We start from the raw sequence: 23251 nt of genomic DNA, 5'->3' as shown, positions 1-23251 counted from the left end.
TGGACTCTATAAGGCCAGCAAAATCATTTGGTTTGGCCCTGCCAAGGCACTCACAGGCAGGACTCAAAATTCAATAAATATATAGCAGGCTGACTTTTAAGTTAATGTGGCACATGAATTATATTATAAATATTCAAATGTCCCTTAGGAAAGAAAAAGATTGCCTGTCCCTGAAAGAAGATGGAAAGGGAAAAAAGCAGCCATTACCTGTTGAACAAAATAGTGTCAAAGTGGAATAAGCACACTTCACACTCTGTCTTCCATTGGACACATCTAAGGGCTCAGAACAAAATGCACAGAACAGTCGCCAGAGGATTCTGGGTAGTGTATGATCATGGCGGGCTGGGGAGGGAAACCATAACTTAAAGCACCACCGAGCTGGTGGTGAGTTTGCAGTTCTCCTGCTTTCAGTTCCTCCTATCCTGGACTCGAAGGAAGGCTGGAACCTGGAACTGCAGGATGGAGCAGAAAGAACCTGATCCAAGAGAAATCCACTATTTTGGTCCAAGTTGTAGGAAGAAGTCTGTTGTAGGTTAGACAGTACATGAGATATCCCTGGATTTTTTTTCCTTCCTTTTTTGCTAGTATCTCCCGTACCGGCCCCAGGCAGTTATATGAAAACCCAAGCATCAAGGCCAAAGTCTAAAATTCCACAGGAATTGTTTATTATGACCAAATAAATTGTCATCTCAAGAATGTGGAAAAATCACTACTGCTATTTTTTCTATATGTTCTCTCATTGCTTGGACCCAAATGCAAATGCAAGGTGTTAAGTACACAGCAGAGCAAGCAATCTAAAACCCTGGATTTCTAGCTTTTGAATTGGTGTTTGTTAGGATCTTGAAAGTGTCAACAGGGTGATTGTGGAAATAATAGAGCCCAAGAAAATAGTTCCAGTAAACTGTATGTACTTAGAGATTAACTTCAAAGCTGTACAATCATAGATCTAACCCAAAGAAGCATACTAAAGGATTTTATAACTCAACTGGGGCATGACACAGGTCCAAGATGGGCCATTAGGCGACCCAAACATGGGACAAATTGAAACAGCACTGCAAAGGCTATGAAAACTGAACTGAATTAGAACCACAGTCATATAAACTTGTGGTCTGAACCTAATTGAGTTGACTACCGACAAAGTAAAAAACAGTATGCTCCATAGGATAAAGAGTCATATAATTTAATAGTAAAAATGTCCAGTATTTATTTTAAAATTATTTGGCATATGAACAATCAAGCAAATCTCAAAAATCTCACAACAAAGAAGACAAAAATGAAGTTATTATCCCTAAGATTATGTGGATGTTAGAATTATCAGACAGATTTTGTAGTCATACTTCAAGAAGTGGGGACAAATACTCTTAACACCAGTGGAAAGATATAAAGTCTCCAAAGATAAACAGAAGCCCTGAAAAAGGTAAAAACAGAAACATGCCCTACTTTGGGAACTTTGGAAAAGTAGATTCTTACCAATTCTGTTTTCATGTGGATCTGGAGGTCTACAAGAAGACAGTAAAAACAGACGTGGAATCCACGCTAAGCTTCCCAGTATTTCACGATTGATACTTAACCCTGAGACAGTGATGAAACAGAAGCTGTTATCTACCATGCCCATGTTTTTAAAGTCAGCTCAACCAAGGTAAAACACATTCTATCGAGAAAAGCCTGGAACTAGTGTTAAAACCCCTCCCCTATCCTCAATCCCACCTCTCGTCCCCAACCCATGCTCATTATTTAGTAGATATATGCACAACGGCTGAGATTCCAGGCCCTAGGAACAGATTACCTGGTTTTAAGTTCTGGTTTCCTTGTCTACTAGTTATGTGGCTTTGAGGAACCAACAACTGGGATATTCTTCTTAACAAGGTAAAAAAAAAAAAAAAAAAAAAAAAAAAAAAAAAAACAGGGGCCATTGCTGTGGCATAGCCACCTCCAGTGCCGGCATCCCATATAGGCATCAGTTCATGTCTCGGCTGCTGTATTCCCAATCCAGCTCTCTGCTTATGGCCTGGGGAAGCAGTAGAAGGTGGCCCAAATCCTTGGGGCCCTGCACCCATGTGGGATACCTGAAAGAAACTCCTGGCTACTGGCTTTGGATCAGTGCAGCTCCGACTGTTGCAACTATCTGGGAACTGAACCAGCAGGTGGAAGACCTCTCTCTCTGCCTCTCTTTCTCTCTCTGTGTAACTCTGACTTTCAAATAAATAAATAAATCTTTTTTTTAAAAAAAAGGAAACAAACAAAAATAGGAAAATTGTCCAGAACCCACATGCCTGGGAAAAAGAGGGACTAGTTAAGAGAAATTAACTTTCAATGCCCCTTTTGTGCAAATACCTTCCAAAAAAGAGTTTTTAATAACAGAAAACAATGCGATTTTACATTCTGTAAGCATTTTCAAACTGAACAAATAATTAAGACAGGCAGTTTTGTAAGTAATCCTTGATTCACTCCTTTATCAGATAGGCTATGAAACAGTGTCTGCCTCCCTGTGGGAGAAGGAACACCTCCTCCTCTGTCTGTGTGAGATTGCTCACGCTTAGGGAGAGAGAAAGAGGCTGGGCTAAGAAGTCTAAAACTTACCAAAGAAAGACGTGCTTGTTGAAGCTTTTGATGAAAAGTGAGGGACACAACTGAGCTACATTAAGTTGGTGGTGGGAAGGAGTGGATTTATTCTAATGAGTGAGGTTGTCTCACTAAACCCAAGAACCCGAGATGAAGGAGGACCTAGCAATCAACTGGAACAGAGACCCCAAGCACCACTGGGGAATCCAGAGGCTCTCCATCTTTGTTTCTACTTCCCTTCAAGTCCCTTTCATTCATTCCATCCCTGCACATGCCCATCTCTGTTTTTCAGGTCATGAAGCAAAAAATATTCACCATCAACAACTCACTCCCTAGGTTATATCTCCTCTGTTTGAAAAAGTTGGTCATTTCTGTCTCCAGTCTCAATCTCCAGGGGAGGCTTCTCATTCACCCAGCTCAGACTCAGCATGAAGGGAGGCCACTGTGCTAATACAAGGGGGCTACAAAAGATCAGTGGAGAAATAAAAGTTAAAGATAACAAAATAAAAGCTTCATTTTCACATAAACTCCACCAAGTTCGACACTTGTGCAATCAATGATACCAGCCATTTAGTCCATCCCTAAAGTATTGAGGGTCCTGGTAATTTAACCTTCTCAATGCAATCTTTTTTACTTTATTATTAACTGAAGAAAAAGGGGTGCCCTCTAGAGACTTTTTAAGACTAGGAAACAGAAAAGTCAGCAGGAGCCAAGTCAGTTCAGTAGGTGGATGCCTACTGATTTCCCATTGAAATACAAAAAGTTTCACTTGTTTGATGAGATGAAGGAGCAGGAGAAATCTGCTGGATAGAGTCTGGTAAAACTTTACCAGGCATTCTTCTGCCAAAGCCTTGGCTGTCTCAAAACTGTCTCCAAAGAAGACACCTTGAGTATTGGGAAAAACAAATAAGCAAGCAAGCAAAACCATTGCTATGACCTTTGCTCTTGGCTGGCCCACTTTTGCTTAAACTAGATCATTTCTACTCCTTGAAAGCCATTGCTTTCATTTTGCTTTGTCTCCAGGATCATACCAGTAAAGCCATAAATCATTTCTTTTATAATTCTTTGCTTCATGATCTTGATTTTACGTGTTTAAAGTTTCTACCAAAGGGGCTAGTGCTGTGGTGTAGCAGGTTAAACCACTTCCTGCAGTGTCAGTATCCCATATGGGCACTGGTTCCAGTCCTGGCTGCTCCACTTCTGATCCAGATCTCTGCTAATGAGCCTAGGAAAGCAGTGGAAGATGGCCCAAGTGCTTGGGCCCCTGAACCCACATGGGAGAACTGGCTCCTGGCTCCTGCTTTCAGACTGGCCCAGCTGCAGCCGTCACAGCCAATGGGGAGTGAACCAGCGGATGAAACATCTCTCTCTTTCTCTCCCTTTCTCTCTCTCTGTGGCTTCCTCTCTGTAACACTGTTTTTCAAGTACAATAAACAAATCTTTAAAAAATTCTTTTCCGGCCAGCGCCGCAGCTCACTAGGCTAATCCTCGGCCTGCGGCACCGGCACACCGGGTTCTAGTCCCAGTCGGGGCACCGGATTCTGTCCTGGTTGCCCCTCTTCCAGTCCAGCTCTCTGCTGTGGCCCGGGAGTGCGGTGGAGGATGGCCCAAGTGCTTGGGCCCTGCACCTGCATGGGAGACCAGGAGAGGCACCTGGCTCCTGGCTTCGGATCAGTGTGGTGCACCGGCTGCAGCGCGCTGGCCGCAGTGGCCATTGGAGGGTGAACCAATGGCAAAGGAAGACCTTTCTCTCTCTCTCTCACTGTCCACTCTGCCTGTCCAAAAAAAAATCTTTTCCACTGAAAACTCATCTGCAACTGATCTGAGTGAAAGAATTTTGGCATGCATTGAGCAGAAAGTTTGTTCCACTTTAATTTTTCTGTCAGAATTGTGTGAGATGTCTAAATGAGATGTCTGTGATGTTGGCGATTGTTTCTTCTGTTGGTAGTTCTCTTCAATTGGGCAAAAACAAGACTAATTTTTTTCTCATAAATTGTTGTGTTTGGCCCACTGCCAAAGGCTTCATCTTTAATGTAATCTCATCCCTCTTAAATATAAGCAATCCATTTTTAAACTGCTGATTTATTTGGTGGCATTTTCCTGAAAAACATTGTAGAGCTCCAATTATTTCACCATAAATTTGATGCTTGTTCTTGCTTCAATTTGAGAATTCATGTGGCTCTGAAAGGGGCCCTTTTCAAACTGATGCCTTATCTTAGTGTTTCAAGGTACGTCCTCTTCAGACGTGTTGTAACAAGTTGGTAAATTTTGGTTAAAAAAATTTGAAATCCAATACAGTTTTTTCATCATATGCATTTTTCCATGAACTTTTTTGATGACTCCTCATATTGCAGACACAGCCAGTTTTCAGTTCTGAGCTTTGCTTGCTGCCTACCAGTCTCCATCAACATTTTTGAGGTCGTGAGGTAAATCTTACAGGAGGATCTCAGTTCACACAGTGAGTGCAATGGTTCCCGTGCTCTCTATCAATCCTGACACTCTAATCTACCTTGATTATGCTCTTGACCCTCTTTTACCACAAAGCATCAATGATTCTTTACAAGAACTCTACATTTTCTAGTCAAGAGTACTTACTTGTCTTCAGATCTAAATGTCATTCTGAAAATCCCTTCAAAATTTCTCCCAAGGGACTTCTCTATCTTTCAGAATAGGATCTGTCTTTTACATCCCAGAGACAGAGAAGTAGACAATTGTCTTATGGTAGGTAGCATGCAGTTTGAGACCCTGATGACACTAAAGTAACAACTTATTTTCTATTGAGTTAACTTCACTACACTGTTGAATCAGGCAACTATACACTGTGAAATATTTCAGGTTATGGATTTGTCTTTTGTCTGCTGACATTTACCAGTTCATTCTGAAACCTACTACAATAAGTAAAAAGTAAATTATTTTAAAGAAAAAAGTCAATAAATAAATAAATAAAAACCTTTTCTTATGATATTGGAGTTTCCTGAATATGATGTTTCAAATTTGGTTTAAGTTTTTTAAAATACTTTTTAAAAATGCTTGATTTATTTGATTATTTGAAAGGCAAATTGAAAGTTATAGAGAAAGACAGAGAGTAAAAGACTGAGAGAGAAATATTTTCAATCACTAGTTCACTCCCCAAATGGCTGCAATGGCCAGAGCTGTGCCAGTCCAAAGCCAGGAGCCAGGAACTTCTTCCAGGTCTCCTACATGGGTGCAGGGCCCCATGCACTTGGGCCATCTTCTGTTGCTTTCCAAAATGCTTCAGCAGGGAGCTGGATCAGAAGTGGAGCAGACAGGGCTCAAACTGGCACCCATACAGGAATTCTGACACCACAGCGCTGGCCCCCAGATGTGGTTTAATTTTACAACTTTATTTCCGGCAATCCATGTTGGGAGGAGCTCAAATTTAAAGTAGGTATTATGCTAGACCCTGAGTATCTTTGGAGATTGATACAAGTCAGTGACCCAGTGTGTAGTAAGCAAGGGTGAGAATGGCAGGAAAATAATACTCAGTAGGGATATTTTAAAGATACTGGATTTTATCCTAAATAAAAGGAAGCCATTGGAGCATTTAAATAGGAGAATAATGTCTTCTAAATGACATATTTGAAACAATGTTGTATCTGCTGTAATAAAAGTGAGTTAGAGTAGGAGGCCCTAGCAGGCATCCGAAGGAAAAAAGAGAATTAGAATCTGGTGAGTGAGTAGGTATGGAAGGTAAGAAAGATGAAAGTATCAAGGATGATCTCCAGGTTTATGGGATCAAGAGCTGGAAGTACAGGCTGAACTAGAAGTAGAATGGGGGCGAGGGGTTAAAAGTTCAGTTTTACCCAGGATCAAATTCCGATGTCTCCACGAATGAAAATAATCAGGAAAAAGCAGAAAGACAAAGCCCTCTAGAACTCCAAAGAGAGGATTGTGTTGGAGGGGGAAAAAAAAAAAAAAAAAAAACAAACAAACAAACAAACAAAAAAAATGAGTTCAACCCCAGTAGCAGATGTGCTCCTGCATTCGATGTTTTATTAAAAATGCTTTTAAAATTTCTTTTTATATCTTTGGAAATCACTGTTCAGAATTGAAGAATGAGGGGATTTGGCTCACATGCAAGGCTGCTGTGAAATGTCTGCCATCTGGTGGACAGTTATGGAGAATACCACAAATCTACCTCCTCAGGGGAAACATTGCTGCCAAGTCCAGTAACACATATCATTTTGATGGCATTGTTCTAGTACAAATATTTACACTTTCATCTCTGCTTACCATTAGTTAAAATTGATTGTCATTTTTACACCGAAATCACATCTAAGTGTATAGCATTTAAAGACATTGAGGAGGCCAAATGTGGCACAGCAGGCAAAAGCTGCTGCCTGCATTGCCAACATCCCATATGGACGATAGTTTGAGACCCAGCTGCTCCACTTCTGATCCGGCACTCTGCTGTGGCATGGGAAAGCAGTGGAAGATGGCCTAAGTCCTTGGGTCCCTGCACCACATGGGAAGACCCAGAGGAGGTTCCTGGCTCCTGGCTTTGGATGGGCGCAGCTCTGGCCGTTGTAGCCGATTGGGGAGTGGACCATCAGATGGAAGACCTCTCTCTCTCTCTCTGCTTCTCTTTCTGTGTAACTCTGACTTTCAAATAAATAAAATAAATCTTTTTTAAAAAACTTATTAAGGAATCTTTAGTTCTAAGCAAGTAATAAAACAACACAAAAATTAAAAAAAAATACAATTCCATAGCTGGATTGACTAGAAACTATATCCAAGAAACACATTGTATTCCTGACCTTTAACAAGATCTAAGTTAACACTACCCCCGGCCCAGCACCCACCCAGTAATGCCAGTGAGTACTGGTGCTGGTTTTCACAGGCTCATTAAGAGTCAATTGTGTGCCATCTCTTTCCAACTTCACTGCCACTATATCACCTGGCATTTTGAAACTGGCTCTGGTGGGGTTATTTGTATGATTAAAATCAACAAACATTTCCCATAATTTCTTTATCCAGTCTACTGTTGATGGGCATTTGGGTTGGCTCCAGGTCTTAGCTATTGTGAATTGAGCTGCAATAAACATTAATGTGCAGACAGCTTTTTTGTTTGCCAATTTAATTTCCTTTGGGTAAATTCCAAGGAGTGGGATGGCTGGGTTGAATGGTAGGGTTATATTCAGGTTTCTGAGGAATCTCCAGACTGACTTCCATAGCGGCTTAACCAGTTTGCATTCCCACCAACAGTGGGTTAGTGTCCCTTTTTCCCCACATCCTCGCCAGCATCTGTTGTTGGTAGATTTCTGAAAGTGAGCCATTCTCACCGGGGTGAGGTGAAACCTCATTGTGGTTTTGATTTGCATTTCCCTAATTGCTAGTGATCTTGAACATTTTTTCATGTGCCTATTGGCCCTTTGAATTTCCTCTTTTGCAAAATGTCTATTGAGGTCCTTGGCCCATCTCTTAAGTGGGTTGTTTGTTTTGATGGTGTGGAGTTTCTTTGTAGATTCTGGTTATCAACCCTTTATCTGTTGCATAGTTTGCAAATATTTTTTCCCATTCTGTCGGTTGCATCTTCACTTTTCCTGACTATATCTTTTGAAGTACAGAAACTTCTCAATTTGATGCAATCCCAAATGTTAATTTTGGCTTTGACTGCCTGTGCTTCTGGGGTATTTTCCAAGAAGTCCTTACCAGTACCTATATCTTGCAGGGTTTTTCCAATGCTCTCTAATAATTTGATGGTGTCAGGTCATAGATTTAAGTCTTTAATCCATGTTGAGTGAATTTTTGTGTAAGGTGAAAGGTAGGGGTCTTGCTTCATGCTTCTGCATGTGGAAATCCAATTTTCCGAGCACCATTTATTGAATAGACTGTCCTTACTCCAGGGATTGGTTTTGGATCCTTGATCAAATATAAGTTGGCTATAGATGTTTGAATTGATTTCTGGTGTTTCTATTCTGTTCCATTGGTCTATCCATCTGTTTCTGTACCAGTACCATGCTGTTTTGATAACAACTGCCCTGTAGTATGTCCTGAAATCTGGTATTGTGATGGCTCTGGCTTTGTTTTTGTTGTACAAGATTGCTTTAGCTATTCGAGGTCTCCTGTGTCTCCATATGAATTTCAGCATCATTTTTTCCAGATCTGAGAAGAAGGTTTTCAGCATCTTGATTGGTATTGCATTCAATGTATAAATTGCTTTTGGGAGAATGGACATTTTTTTTTAACTTTTATTTAATGAATATAAATTTCCAAAGTACGACTTATGGATTACAATGGCTTCCCCCCCATACCTTCCTTCCCACCCACAACCCTCCCCTTTCCCACTCCCTCTCCCCTTCCATTCACATCAAGATTCATTTTCGATTATCTTAATATACAGAAGATCAGCTTAGTATACATTAAGTATGGATTTCAACAGTTTGCTCCCACACAGAAACATAAAGTGAAAAATAATAGATGATTTTTTTTTAAATTATGATGAAATCAGAGCAGACCTATTGTCATGTTTAATCCCAGTGAGAGTCAAGTTGGGAATTGATAATTTCTTTTTTTTTTTTTTTTTTTTTTTTTACAGAGGATCAGTTTAGTATGTATTAAGTAAGGATTTCAACAGTTTGCACCCCCATAGAAACACAAAGTGAAATATATTGTTTGAGTACTCGTTATAGCATTAAATCTCAATGTACAGCACATTAAGGATAGAGATCCTACATGAGGAGTAAGTGCACAGTGACTCCTGTTGTTGACTTTACCAATTGACACTCCTGTCTATGGCATCAGTAATCTCCCTATGCTCCAGTCATGAGTTTCCAAGGCTATGGAAGCCCTCTGAGTTCTCCAACTCTTATCTTGTTTAGACAAGGTCATAGTCAAAGTGGAGGTTCTCTCCTCTCTTCAGAGAAAGGTACCTCCTTCTTTGATGACCTGTTCTTTCCACTGGGATCTCACTCACAGAGATCTTTTGCCAGAGTGTCTTGGCTTTCCATGCCTGAAATACCCTCATGAGCTTTTCAGCCAGCTCCAAATGCCTTTAGGGCTGATTCTGAGGCCAGAGTGCTATTCAGGACATCTGCCATTCTATGAGTCTGCTGAGTATCTCACTTCCCATGTTGGATCACTCTCCCCTTTATTTACTCCATCGGTTAGTGTTAGCAGGTACTAGACTTGTCTATGTGCTCCCTTTGACTCCCAGTCCCTCCACCATGGTGGAGGGAGAATGGACATTTTAATGATATTGATTCTTCCAATCCATGAGCATGGAAGATTTTTCCATATACAGCAGTCAGTCAAAAACAATGAAACCCGGTCATTTGCAACAAGATGGAGGAATCTGGAAAACATCATGCTGAGTGAATTAAGCCAGTCCCAAAGGGACAAATATCATATGTTCTCCCTGATCAGCAACAACTAACTGAGCACCAAAGGGGAAACCTGTTGAAGTGAAATGGACACTATGAGAAACAGTGACTTGATCAGCTCTTGTCCTGACTGTTGATGTACAATGTAATACTTTATCCATTTTAGTATTTTTTTTTGTTCTAGTACCATTGGTTGAACTCTGTAATTAACACACAATTATTCTTAGGTGTTGAAATTTTAACTGAAAAGTGATCCCTGTTAGGAATTTGGAAAACATTATGCTGAGTGAAATAAGCCAGTCCCAAAGGGACAAATATCATATATTCTCCCTGATAGGTAACAACTAACCGAGCACCAAAGGGGAAACCTGTTAAAGTGAAATGAACACTATGAGAAACGGTGACTTGATTAGCCCTTGCCCTGACTATTGATGAACAACTTGATATGTTATCCCTCTTTTTTTTGTTTGTTTGTTTGTTCTACTTAATACTTTTGGTTGAATACTCTAATCAATACACAGTTATTCTTAAGTGTTGAAACTTAACTGAAAAGTGATCACTGTTAAATATAAGAGTGGGAATAAGAGGGAAGAGATGTGCAATTCAGGACATGCTCAAGCTGACTTGCTCCAAACGGTAGTTAGAAACATACCAGGGGATTCCAATTCAATCCCATCAAGGTGGCATGTACCAATGCCATCTCACTAGTCCAAGTGATCAATTTCTGTTCACAATTGATCATAATGATAGGACTAAGAGTCAAAGGGATCACATAAACAAGACTAGTGTCTGCAAATACTAACTGATAGAATAAAAAAGGGAGAGAACGATCCAACATGGGAAGCAAGATACACAGCAGACCCATAGAATGGCAGATGTCCTAAACAGCACTCTGGCCTCAGAATCAGCCCTTAAGGCATGCGGATCCAGCTGAAAAACCCTTGAGAGTATTTCAGGCATGGAAAGCCAAGACACTCTGGCAAAAAAAAAAAAATAACCTAAATGAAAGATCTCTGTGAGTGAGATCCCAGTAGAAAGAACAGGTCATCAAAGAAGGAGGTACCTTTCTCTGAAAGGAGGAGAGAACTCCACTTTGAATACGACCTTATCTAAATATGATCAGAGTCGGTGAACTCAAAAGGCTTCCATAACCTTGGCAACTCATGACAAGAGCCTAGGGTGATTACTGATGCCATAAACAAGAGTGTCAATTGGTTAAGTCAACAACAGGAGTCACTGTGCACTTACTCCTCGTGTAGGATCTTTGTCCTTAGTGTGCTGTACATTGAGATTTAATGCTATAACTAGTACTCAGACAGTATTTTTCACTTTATGTTTCTGTGTGGGAGCAAACTGTTGAAATCTTTACTTAATGTATGCTAAACTGATCTTCTGTATATAAAGAGAATCGAAAATGAATCTTGATGTGAATGGAAGGGGAGAGGGAGTGAATAAGGGGAGGGTTGTGGGTTGGAGGGACATTATGGGGGGGGAAGCCATTGTAATCAATATTCTGTACTTTGGAAATTTATATTCATTAAATAAAAGTTAAAAAATCAAAAAAAACATTTCAAATAAGAGTTCTTCTCTCTCCCTACCCAAAAGAGTTGATTTGCCAGTATATATAAGTCTATCTCTTTCCTCTCTTGACTCCACCACTGAGAAAAAAATTGTTCTGTGGAACATTTTTAAAGTTCCATTGATTTTATTTAAATACACATTTCCAAATGTGAGAAACCATGAAACCTTTCAGGAAATACTATTTCCTTTCATTTAGCTGGAGAGGCCCTGGGTGAATTTTAGGTTATTCCTTATTAAAAAAGATTGCAGGGCCCGGCACCGTGGCATAGCAGGTAAAGCTACCACCTGCAGTCCCGGCATCCCATGTGGGCATCCATTCGAGACTTGGCTGCTCCAGTTCCAATCCAGCTCTTTGCTATGGCCTGGGAAAGCAAGGGAAGATGGCCCAGGTGCTTGGGCCCCTGCACCCATGTGGGAGATCCAGAAGAAACTCCTAGTTCCTGGTTTCAGATAGGCTCAGCTCCAGCTGCTGTGGACATTTGGACAGTAAACCAGCAGATAGAAGACCTCTCTCTCTCTTTCTCTCGCTTTCTCTCTCTCTCTCTAATGACACCTTTCAAATAAATAAATAAATCTTAAAAAAAATTACACAAAAATAAAATGTATTATTGGGGTTGTAGTAGGACAGTTACTAAATCTGGAATTTGGATTTCTGGTAATGATGATTGTCAGATCATGAGTGCAATGAATGATTATGTAACTCCAAAACTGATTCCAGAAATCTAAAGGATCTATGTAACCACCACTGAAGGTATATTGCTTTGAGACCCATCTGATCTAATTTGTAGGGGGGGCAGAGTCAAGAAAGATACTTTTTTATTGTTTGTTCAGTTTCCTAGAAATAGTCCCTCTGGTGTTTTTTGAAGGCAGTGTGATCAGTTCATCTTTGTGTTTAATCACACTGTCATAAATGGGCCTAAGCCTTAACTGTGAGGGAATTCATTTTAAAAAATTCAAATATCTTTTGAACACATAAGGACAAGTCCTAAAACTAGATTTTTTGGATCAGAGTTTTTATGTTCCATTCTTTACCATGCTATAATCTTTTTTTAAAAATATTTATTTATTTTTTTGAAAGTCAGAGGGACAGAGAGAAATCTTCTATCCACTGGTTCATTGCCCAGCTGGCAGCAACAGCCAGGGCTGGCCCTGACCAAAACCAGGAGCTAGGAGCTTCATCTGGGTCTCCCACCTGAACCAGCACCCATAAGGGATGCCAGCATCTCAGGCAGCAGCTTTGCTCTCTATACCACAGTCCTGACTCCTTCCATGCTATATTCTAAAACAGCATCTTCAGACTTTAGAGTTTCCAGAAACTCTCAATTCAAAGAAAATACAGCTTCCCACTTTCAAGCAGGGATGGGTTTCATGTCAGCCGAGCTACAACACAGCAGAGAAACTCCCTGCAGTGGAAGAACTCTCATGTTCCTGTAACAGCCTTCAACTGTGAGAGGTGAAGGTTTTCTATAATTGGTGCCAATAGACACACAGCTTATTCTTTAGAGTTTTCAGAGTACATGAAATTAGATATGGAGAAATATTTTGCAAAATGCAGAAGAGGGGAGGGACAGGAGCTTATGCACATTAAGCATTCACCATATGCCAGGCAGTGCATGCAAAGTGTGGAGCACAGGTGTGTCTTTTCTCTTAATGAGCTCCTGGCACTCTATTTTGGAGCATGCCGACTGTGACATAATCTCAAAGACTTTTTTTTTTGGCCTGGTAGTGTATCTTTTACTGATATTTTAAAATTTTTAGCTTGTTTCTAAAAGATCCAATATGCTTTATAGATAAAATTCTAAGACCATAATGATATTTCCTTCTTCCCTCACCCTCTTTCCCTCCACCCCTCCTTCCTTCTCCTTTTCTTCCTATTTTTTAGTTTTTGAGATAACATATTTTAAATTTACATTACAGTAAAAAGGCTTAACATTCACTGAATAAGAAGCTTAACAAGTAAAAAGCAAAAAGGCCCTAGTTTAGTGGGAATATAGACAGCAGCTATAAACAATTAGTTGAATGTAAAGATGGACATTTCATTCATAATCAGTAAGTTTAAGATAATCACAGATTATTAAAACTATAGTAGTATAACATTCTTAGCCATTGGTTTCACAAAGGTATAAAACAAGGTTTTTAAAAACAATATATGCAGCAATACTGAAACACATAGACATTTCTTTTTCTTTTTTTAAAATTTTAACTCCCATATAGAAGAGGGAACATGCGGTATTTGTCTTTCTAGGTCCAGCTTATTTCACTTGACAAAATATCCTCCACTGGTGCTAATTTTGCTGCAAATGGTATAATTTCATTCCTTTTTATAGCTGAATAATATTCCATTGTGTGTATATACCACATCTTCTTTATCCATTCATCTGATGGTGGATAACTTGGTTGATTCCAAATTTCGCTATTGTGAAGTGTGCTGCTACAAATGTGATGGTGCAGGTTATCTCTTGATACATTGTGTTCAAGTCTTTGGGTATATACCCAGTGGTGGGATAGCTGGATCATATGGCAAGTCTATTTCTAGTTTTTTAAAAAATCTCTACCCTGTTTTCCAGTGACTGCACTAATTTATAGTCCCATCAACAGTGTCTAAGTTTTCCCCATTGTCCACATCCTTGCCAGCATGTGTTATGCTCTGTTTTGGATTTTAGTCATTCTGACAGGGGTGAGGTGATGTCTCATTGTGGTTCTGATTTGCAGTTCCCTGATGGCTAGTGATGTTGAGCATTTTCTCATATATTTTTTGGTCATTTGTATTTCTTCTTTTGTGAACTGCCTATTGAAGTTCTTTGCCCATTTCTCAACTGGATTTGTTAGTTTTTGTTGTTGAGCTTTTTAAATTGCTGATATATTCAGGATATTAATCCTTTATCAGTTAGCTGGTTTGCAAATATTTTTTTCTCAACCTGTTGGATGTCTTTTCACTCTGTTGATCATTTCCTCTGTTGTGCAAAAAGCTTCTGAGTTTAATAGAGTCCCATTTGTTTAGTTTTGCTTTTGTTGCTTGTGCTTTCATGGTCTTGTCCAAGAAGTCATCCCCCACACCAGTGTCTTTGAGTTTTTCTTCTGTATTTTCTTCCATGAACTTCATGGTCACAGGTCTTAAATTTAGGTCTTTGATCTATTTTGTGTTGATTTTTGTTTATGGTGAGAGGTATGGATTTAATTTCATTCTTCTATATATCAATCCAATTTTGCCAGCACCATTTGTTGAAGAAACTACCCTTCTCCACTGTATGGTCTAAGCATTTTTGTCAAAAATTTGTTGGCTTGGGGCTGGCACCATGGCTCAGTGGGTTGATCCTCCACCTGCAGCGCCGGCATCCCATATGGGCACTGGTTCTAGTCCCAGCTGCTCCTCTTCCAATCCAGCTCTCTGCTGTGGACTAGGAAAGCAGTAGAAGATGGCCCAAGTGCTTGGGCCCCTGCACCCACATGGGAGACCAGAAAGAAGTACCTGGCTCCTCGCTTCATATTGGCGCAGCTTTAGCCATTGCGGCCATTTGAGGAGAGAACTAGTGGAGGGAAGACATTTCTCTCTGTCTCTCCCTCTCACTGTCTATAACTCTACCTCTCAAATAAATAAATAAAATCTTTTTTAAAAAGTTTGTTGGTGATATGTATGTGGATTAACTTATGGGATCTCTATTCTGTTCCATTGATATATGTATCAGTCTTTATGCCAGTACCATGCTGTTATAATTACTAAGTTTTGTAGTATCCTTTGAAATCAGGTATCGTGGTGCCTCCAGTTTCACTTTCCCTGTTCAGGATTGGTTTGGCTATGCTGAGTCTTTTGTGATTCCATATGAATTTTAGGATTACTTTTTCTAATTCTATAAAGAATACTATTGGTATTTTGATAGAGATTGCATTGAATCTGTGAATTGCTTTAGAGAGTATGGACATTTTAATGGTATTTATTCTTCTGATCCATGAGTAAGGAATATCATTCCATTTTCTTGTGTCCTTAATTATTTCTTTCATTGATGTTTAAAGATTTTTGTTGCAGATATCTTTCACTTCTTTGGTTGTTAAATTTGCTCCTAAATATTTGATTTTTTGTTGCTACCGTCAATGGGATTTCTTTCTTGATTTTTCTTTCTGTGAGTTCATCATTAACATACCAAAAAACCACTATATATTTTTGTATGGTTCTTTTGTAACCTGAAACTCTACTGAATTGTTTATCAATTCTAACAGCTTTTTGGTGGAGTGCTTAGCTTTTTATCATGTACAGCATCATGTCATCTGCAAATATGGATAATTCGACTTCCTCTTTTCCAATTTTGATGCCTTTTATTTCTGTCTCTTCTCTAATTGCTCTCACTGAAACTTCCAGCATTCCAGTAAAATAAGTGAAAATGGACGTCCTTGTCTTGTTCCAGGTGTGAAGGGAAATGCTTTCCACTTTCCCCATTCAGTATGATATTGGCTGTTGGTTTGTCATGTATAGGTTTTATAATTTTGATGAATGTTCCTTCTATACCTAATTTGTGGAGGGTGTTTTTTTTTTTTATCATGAGGAGTGTTGAATCTTATCAAGTACTTTCTCTTCATCCATTAAGATAATCATATGGTTTTTTTTTCCTTCATTCTATTGGCGTGATTTATTATTTGCAAATGTTGAACCACCCTTGCGTTTCTGGGATAAATCCCATTTGATTGTGATATATGATCATTTCGATGTGTTTTGGATTCAATTTGCTGGTATTCTGTTGAAAATCTTTGCACATATGCTCATTGAGGAAATATGTCTATAGTTCACTTTTCGTGCCTTGTCTTTGTTTGGTTTTGGTATCAGAGTAATGCAGACCTCAAAAAAAGAGTGTGGCAGAGTTCCATCCTGTTCAACATTTCAGAATAGTTTAAAGAGTATTGGCATTACTTCCTCTTTGAAGTTTTGTAGAATTCAATAATAAAGCCATCAGGCCCCAGACTTTTCCTTGATGGAAGACTTTTGATTACTGCTTCAATCTTAATTTCTTGTTAGGGGTCTGCTCAGTTCGTCTATATCTTCTAGATTTAATCTTGGTAGGTTATATGAATCCAGGAATTTATTCATTTCTTCCAGGCTTTCCAGTTTATTAGCATATAGTTCTTTATAGTAGTTTCTTATGATCCTTTGTATTTTATGGTGTCAGTTGTAATGTCTCCTTTTTCATCTCTGATTTTTTATTTGAGTTTTTTCTCTTTTTTCTTTGTTAGTTTGGCAAGAGGTTTATCTATTTTGTTTATCTTCTCAAAAAATAACTTTCTATTTTGTTGATCTTTATATTTTTTTCTTAGTTTCAATTTCATTTATTTCTGCTCTGATCCATGTTATATCTTGCCTCCTGCTGATTTTGGGTTTGATTTGTTCTTGTTTTTCTTTTTCTTTTTTTTTTAAGATTTATTGTATTTATTTGAAAGAGTTACAGAGAGAGGTAGGAACAGAGAGCGAGAGGTCTTCCATCCGCCAGTTCACTCCCCAGATGGTCGTAAGGGCCGAAGCTTCACCAATCCAAAGCCAGGAGCCAGGAGCTTCTTCCAGGTCTCCCACGTGGGTGCAGGGGCCCAAGGACTTGGGCCATCTTCTGCTTTCCCAAGCCATAGCAGAGAGCTGGATCAGAAGAGGAGCAGCCAGGACTAGAACAGGCACCCATATGGGATGCCGGTGCTTTAGGCCTGGGCTTTAACCTGCTGCGCCACAGCACCGGCCCCATGTTCTTGTTTTTCTAAGTGTTCAAGATGCATCATTAGACCTTTAATTTGAGACATTTCTCTTTTTCTTTTTCCTTTTATTTTACTTTTTTTTTTATTTTTTTGACAGGCAGAGTGGACAGTGAGAGAGAGAGACAGAGAGAAAGGTCTTCCTTTGCCGTTGGTTCACCCTCCAATGGCTGCCACAGCTGGCACGCTGCGGCGGGCACACCGCACTGATCCGATGGCAGGAGCCAGGAGCCAGGTGCTTTTCCTGGTCTCCCATGGGGTACAGGGCCCAACGACTTGGGCCATCCTCCACTGCACTCCCAGGCCACAGCAGAGAGCTGGCCTGGAAGAGGGGCAACCGGGACAGAATCCGGCGCCCGGACCGGGACTAGAACCTGGTGTGCCAGCGCAGCAAGGCGGAGGATTAGCCTAGTGAGCCGCGGCACCGGTCCGACATTTCTCTTTTTCTAATGTAAGCTGTTAATGTTATAAACTTCCCTCTTAACGCTGATTTTGCTGTATGCCACAGAATTTGATATGTTGTGTTTTGGGTTTTCACTTATTTCAAGAAAGTTTTTGATTTTCTTTTTTATTTCTTCAATGACCCATTGATCATTCAGTAGCATGTTATTTAAATTTCCAAGTATTAATGAGTGGTCTATTGCTCTTCTTGCTGTTGATTTCTAGTTTTATTCCCTTATGATCTGAGGACATACATGGTATGATTTCAATCCTGTTTAAATGTGCTGAGAATTGATATGTGGCCCAATATGTAGTCTGTCCTAGAAAATATTCCATGTGCTAATAAGAATGTGTATTCTGCAGCTGTTAAATGAAATATCCTGCAAATGTCTGTTAGGTCCATTTGCTGAATAGTATGACTCAACTCTGATGAGTCTTTATTGATTTTCTGTCTAGATGATCTGTCCATTGATGAAAGTGGGGTATTGAAGTCACCCACTATTATTGCATTGGAGTTCAGCTCTTTCTTTAGGCCTACTAGTATTTGCTGTACATATCTGGGTGGTCTTGTGTTGGATGCATATATATTTATGATTGTCATGTCTTCTTGCTGAATAGAATGTTTTATATAAAATATAATGTCTTTATCTCTTTTTTACAGTTTTTGATTTAAAGTCTGTTGTATCTAATATCAGATGTAACTACACCTACTTGTTTTTGGTTTTCATTAGCCTGGTATATATTTTTCCAACTTTTCATTTTCAGCCTGTGTATATCTTTGTGAAGTTTCTTTCTTTTTTTTTTCTTTTTTTAGATTTATTTATTTGAAAGAGTTACACAGAAAGATAAGGAGAGGCCAATCCGAAGCCAGGAGCCAGGAGCTTCTTCCAAATCTCCCACACGTGTGCAGGGACCCAAGGACTTGGACCATCTTCTACTGCTTTCCTAGGCCATAGTAGAGACCTGGATCGGAAGTGGAGCAGTCAGGACTCAAACCTGTGCCCACATGGGATGCCAGCACTGCAGGCAACGGCTTTACCTGCTAAGCCACAGTGCCAGCCCAATGAAATGAGTTTCTTATAGGCAGCACATAGTGGGGTCATGGTTTTTTTGTTTTTTTTGTTTTTGTTGTTGTTGTTGTTTTTATCCATTCAGTCAAACTAAGTAATTTGGTAGGTGAATTTAATCCATTTACATTCAAGGTTAGTACTGATAGAGAAGAACTAAGATCGATCATTTTGTTGATTGGATAATTATTCTACTTGCTCTGCTCGTGATTTTGGCAGTGACATGTGTTGCAGTTTGCTTTCTTCCCTTCAGAAATTCTTGTAAGGCTGGTATGGTGGTGGTGAATTCTCTCAGTTTTTGCATATCTAGAAAATACTTTATTTCTCCTTCACTTTTAAAGGATAACTTCACTGGATATAATATTCTTGGTTTGAAACTTTTCCTTTTAAGACCTTGAATGTATCATTTCACTCTCTTGTGGCTTGTAGGTTTCCACAGAGAATTCTGTTAATCTAATTGGTTTTCCTTTATATGTACCTTGATGCTTTTCTCTGTCTTTAGGATTCTCTCCTTGCCTTTAACTTTTGACAATTTGACAACAATATGCATTGCAATAGACCATTTTTGTTGAGTTTGCTTGGGTTTCTTTGAGCTTATTGTATCTGGTTGTCCATCTTTTTCTTTTCTATTTTTTTAAGATCCATTTATTTATTTCAGGGGCAGAGACAGAGGGAAAGGTCTTCCATCCACTGGTTCACTCCCCAAATGGCCGCAATGGTTGGAGCTGAGCTGATCTGAAGCCAGGAGCTTCTTCTGGGTCTACCACATCGGGGCAAGGGCCCAAGTACTTGGGCCACCCTCCATGCCTTCCCAGGCCACAGTGGAGAGCTGGATTGGAAGTGGAGAAGCCAGGTCTGGAACTAGCGCCTATATGGGATGCACACACCATAACAGTGGTTTTGCCCGTTATGCCACTTTCCAGCCCCTTATGTCTTTTTCAAGACCTGAGAAATTTCCAACTAGTATTTAGCAGGTTATCAACACTTTTTTTCCTTCTCTTCTCCTTCAAGAATACCTATAATATGAAAAAATTGGCCATTTACCGGTATCCCATATTTCATATAGGCTTTCTTCATTCTTCATAATTATATCCTTTTTATTTTTTGTCTGATTGCATTATTTCAAAATTTTTGTCCTTGAGGTCAGAAATTCTTTCTTCTACTTGGTCTATACTGCTGTTAAAGCTCTCAATTATATTTTTTATTTCACTGATTAATCTCTAAAATTTCTATTTGTTTCTTCTTATTGCATTCTAACTTCTAATATTTTTATTCATTGATTTCATTTCTTTAATCTATCTGTATTCTCTTGCATCTCATTCAGTTTCCTTACAATCATTATTTTGAATTCTATATCTGTCATTTCATAGATTTCCTTCAGTTCAGGATCAAATTCTGGAGGATTATTGTGTGTTTTTGGTGGCATCATGTTATCTTGCTTCTTCACATCTCCTAGTTCCCTACTTTAACATCTGCCCATCTGGTGTACTTGGCCCTTCTTCTTTATGAAGTAGGTTTTATTGGAAAAGAGTTTATGGTTTAGCTGGAATGCAGGTGTCACTTGGCTTGTTGCTTTGGCTTTGGTTCTAAGTAAGCCCAGGAGTGCAGTCTCTGAGTGATTTCTTTGGTCTTAATCAGTGTCAACTATGCCTATAAGTGACATGGTGGTCTAGTTTGCTGCAGTTCATTGGGATAGCCATGTGGCTTTAAGATGAATAAGGGGCTGGCGCCATGGCTCAATAGGCTAATCTTCCACCTAGCGGCACTGGTACACCAGGTTCTAGTCCCGGTCGGGGCGCTGGATTCTTTCCCGATTGCCCCTCTTCCAGGCCAGCTCTCTGCTGTGGCCCGGGAAGGCAGTGGAGGATGGCCCAAGTGCTTGGGCCTTGCACCCCATGGGAGACCAGGAGAAGCACCTGGCTCCTGCCTTTGGATCAGCACGGTGCGCCAGCCACAGCGTGCCAGCTGTGGTGGCCATTGGAGGGTGAACCAACGGCAAAAGGAAGACCTTTCTCTCTGTCTCTGTCTCTCTCTCATTATCCACTCTGCCTGTCAAAAAAAAAAAAAAAAAAAAAAAAAAAGATGAATAAGCGTTTCCTGGGGTGTGTGTCTTTGGCCCAAAGAGAGTTCAGTGTCAGTCTCCATGGTGAATGTGATAGCCAGAGCCTTGTTCTTGGTGCTGAGGGAGATAAGGGTGGCTGCCCTCTTGTCCTACTGGCAAGCCTGAGTGATGCCAGGGCTGTAGCATCAACTGTTGTGGCTCTAGGACTGTGCAATATGGATGGACCCTTCCTCAGATCCTACTAGCAGAGCTCAACAGATGCTGTGCTTATAATACCAATAGCCCGGGCCGGCGCCGCAGCTCACTAGGTTAATCCTCCGCCTAGTGGTGCCGGCACACGGGGTTCTAGTCCCAGTCAGGGTGCCGGATTCTGTCCCGGTTGCCCCTCTTCCAGGCCAGCTCTCTGCTGTGACCAGGGAGTGCAGTGGAGGATGGCCCAAGTGCTTGGGCCCTGCACCCCATGGGAGACCAGGAAAAGCACCTGGCTCCTGGCTCCTGCCATCAGATCAGCGCGGTGCGCGGCGGCCATTGGAGGGTGAACCAATGGCAAAGGAAGACCTTTCTCTCTGTCTCTCTCTCTCTCTCACTGTCCACTCTGCCTCTCAAAAAAAAATAATAAAAAAAAATAATAATAATACCAATAGCCTAGTCCTAGGACTAGAGGATGTGAAGTGAACCCTGTTCCAGTCCTACAGAGTGACTACAAGGTATACAGATTACTCTGAGGGTATGATTTCAGAGAGGTAGAATTTAGGTAAGTTGTTCCCTATGTCCACCAGGTAAATTCTAGTGGCACTGAGAAATTTAGAACAAATTGTTACAGCTCTGGTGTTGCAGGGCATAGTGGGTCATTATCCAGATCTCCCAGGATTCGTGTGGAATTTTTTATGGACTGCTTCTGGTGTTAACCCTCAGAAGCTTAAGCAAATTGCCTTGGCTCATGTAAAATGTCTGAGCGCAGCTCTGGGGCTAATGCCCCAAAACTCCCACAGCTGCAGGGCGCAGGGGATCTGTCCCTTGCTCCACATGTTGCCCTGACTCTGACTACAATGCTGGTAGCAGCAGAATAAAGGCACACTGCACGGCTGTACTCGTATGGCGAGTATGGCGCTCTGGGTGGGTAGGGGATGGGAGGGAAGGAAAGCAATGCGGCTTCCCTGCTCCAAGCGCGGCAGTTACTCAGAACCCAGGGAGCTTTCCAGGCTGACGTATAAGTCATTGGGTGGCTGTGGAATTTCCTGTCAGCTAAAACCACGAGCGGCAAGGCCCGTGGCAATTTCTTCCTACCTTGAGGTGATAAGATGGCGGCTCATGGCCCGCAGCTGGTTGTGCCACACTGCTAGTGGCAGCGGGGTCTCTGTCTTCTCTCCTCTTGTACCACGGAGTTTTCATTGTTTTTTTGTTTGTTTGCTCTTCGCTGAAAATTCCTGTCAGCCCCCTGGAAATGTAGTCCTTCCTTTGTTCTTTTCATGTCTCAGGGCAGCTTAAATTCGCGTGGCTATACCCTGTTCGGCCATCTTGGATTCCTCCTCCAAGCTGTTTGCCCTCTGCCTTCCTTAGGTTTAGGAAGAGCTAGCTCCACATTTTGATGCACGGGCTTGTTCTTAAAGTCATTCTCTCACGTTTGTCTAAATTTAATGTCATGTCAAAGAACTTATTTTATTGTTTTGTAATGACCTTACCAGAGTCTCATTTCCCCTCTTTTTAAGAGGTGATTTTTCAAATAATTTTATTTAATATCTCTCTCTCTCACTGTTAGAAAAGATAGGAATTGGATATCCAGTGGTGAAAGTAGTTGCTCCAAGAGGGAGATCCCTTTGTTATTGGAGAACAGACATCCAAAATCTATACAAAAATATGGCCCCTTAAAGTTCCCCAGAGGTGCCGCCTGGGTGCCACATATGCTACTGGAATTTGGGGTGCTATATGATATCACCATATGCTTATTAATAAATCCCCAATATTAATAAGCATGAGAAGGTTCTTGCCTACTATTTAGAGAAGAATTCTAAATACCAGCACAGATAAACAAGGCAGCATGGTACATTTTAAGCCTTTATTCAGTGAGAGCTTTATCTAAGAGAGAAGGATAAATCTGGGTTCATACCAAGCACCAGGAACCAGCCTCGTGGAGGAGCATCTTGGCCAGGAAGCCTAGGGCGGGTGGCCCGAGGCACAGGGCTACAGCCAGCCCCCTCCTGGCTAGAGGCCAGGGAAAATAAGAGAAGGGCGGACATACCGTGTCCCAGGTTTTTAGCCCACTTCCAAAGGGGAGTGGTTAATTAACCTGATTGGCTGGTTCACACCCTGGTGTGGCCCACAGGGGCATTGCAAAGGTGTGGTCTTCCAGCTCACGAATCTAATCAATTTTAACCTGTATGCCTGCCTACTTCATTCCCCTCTCAGAGACTCCATCCCTTAACCCTAAGGGAAATTGATGGACATCGAATCATCTCTTCTGTAACTGCTTC

At 40.6% G+C, this 23251-nt stretch overlaps 1 pseudogene; it reads right to left on the bottom strand.

Annotated features, from left to right (window-relative positions):
* The window catches only part of LOC127490924 (14-3-3 protein theta pseudogene), a 30396-nt pseudogene extending 10249 nt beyond the window's left edge, over window positions 1-20147 (bottom strand).
* Window positions 20148-23251: the final 3104 nt, after the last annotated feature.

The sequence above is a fragment of the Oryctolagus cuniculus genome, chromosome 11, assembly GCF_964237555.1.
Source record: "Oryctolagus cuniculus chromosome 11, mOryCun1.1, whole genome shotgun sequence".
NCBI classification, from domain to species: domain Eukaryota; kingdom Metazoa; phylum Chordata; class Mammalia; order Lagomorpha; family Leporidae; genus Oryctolagus; species Oryctolagus cuniculus.
This window is presented reverse-complemented; position numbering and strand designations above follow the sequence as displayed.